The sequence below is a fragment of the Branchiostoma floridae genome, chromosome 13 (genome assembly GCF_000003815.2).
Source record: "Branchiostoma floridae strain S238N-H82 chromosome 13, Bfl_VNyyK, whole genome shotgun sequence".
NCBI classification, from domain to species: domain Eukaryota; kingdom Metazoa; phylum Chordata; class Leptocardii; order Amphioxiformes; family Branchiostomatidae; genus Branchiostoma; species Branchiostoma floridae.
In genome coordinates this window covers 7,156,760-7,158,543 of record NC_049991.1, presented here as the reverse complement: position 1 = coordinate 7,158,543, position 1,784 = coordinate 7,156,760, and positions in this window count along the sequence as shown.

Here is a 1,784-nt window from a genome sequence, read left to right as displayed (position 1 = left end):
CCCCCCCCCCTTCGTATTTTCAAAACGGCTTACTGTACGATCACCAAATTTGCAGGGAGAGTTGACCTCATCAAGTTCTATAATTTCTGCAATTTTTATATCATTATGACGTAATATGACGTAATTATGACGTCATTAATTGATATTTTTGGCTAAAACGGGGAATTCCCATAATACCTAAATATCTCACTTTGTCTGGAACGATTAACATCATGTCTTAACCATATTTCGACTGTTTTTTTTCTGTATTCCTGAGACGGGGTGTAATAATTTTGAAATGACGTGGTGCACGAACCGCTGCTATTTTTTTTCTTTTACATTTTATATGTGGTAACAGCCAACGCAGTAAACACCTAACTGTAGAGTTTGTTTTTAAATTATCCACTTACAACTTGAAGGAACCCTACGGTCTTTTCGATTAATGTGACACCATGTCGAATCATGAACTTTCAATGTTACCCAATATTACCATGAAAACGTACTGATAGCGTAACACATATTGTTTTTTTTTAAGAAAGTGCAGGTTTGAAGGAATCTAAGGAACAATAACATGATGCGTATTGATACTTTTCCGTATGATATGGTCCATCACCTTGGATTTTGACCTATTGTGTCATACATAAGCATACATTTTAGATATTTGATTAGTGAATTATGTTAAATATTTATGAAATCTCATTGTTTAAGCTCAAAACAGTGATCTTAAGATATTCTTATGAGGAACATGTTGCCCAACTTACTTTATGATGTTAATAGTATTTTCAAAAGTCACCAAGTTTGATCATCCTAGTCTAGATATCGTTAGTTTAAATGAGGAAAACCTAATTGGTTCATGCAGATCACGATAAATATCTTGTAGTAGTAATGTTCTTCATAATACCTAAAAGGCTTGTAAATGCTACTGTTCATCATACATTGTCCCCCGCAGTATGTCGACCTGAGCAGTTCCGGTGTAACAATTCACAGTGTGTGCCACTCTCAGCAAAGTGTAATGCGCACTATGACTGTCTGGATGAGAGCGACGAAACAAACTGCAGTAAGTACAGTCTATGCTATCACAGATTTGTAAGTTGTAACGTAAGGTGACGTCCCAGACAGATGTGGTGTTTCTATCAAAATAAAACGGGTATATTAAATCGGAATAAGTATAGTTTGCAACGTAGACTTTAGTATCTTATGGTACCTGAGATTTTCTTATATTTCACCTGGTGCTGTCGTTTATTGTCTCTTGCCTTGCAAAGATCTAGAAGAGGACGCCTGGAGCTGTGACTTTGATGAAGATCAGTGTAACTCCATGACAACTGCTTCGGGGACTTTTCAGTGGATTCGACATTCTAATAGTACCCCATCAGTGTATACAGGACCATGGAAGACCATACGGCTGGACTTGGTAGCTCAATCCTCATACGTTGACTATTATCAATCTATCTAGATAATTTTCTTCATACATCTTCTGCCTCAGCTTCATATAATTAAAAGTATTATAATGAAAGTATTGTTTTGCAGTATTTTATGACATATTGTACACCAAAAAGCAACTGCATATGATTTCGGAAATGGTAAGACGTTCCAAACAAATCCAATCCAGTTGCTTGAGTAACTGTTTTTGTCGTATCTTATTATCCGAATATCTAATCTTTATCGACGTACAATGAGATGTTACTTAACATTAACGAAAAACTAATAAAGTGCTATAAGTAAATCTATGCTTTCAAGCATTTATTGCAATTATCATGACGTCAAAGACTGTACTGGTGGCGCTACATTATGTCGTATTTTCAAGA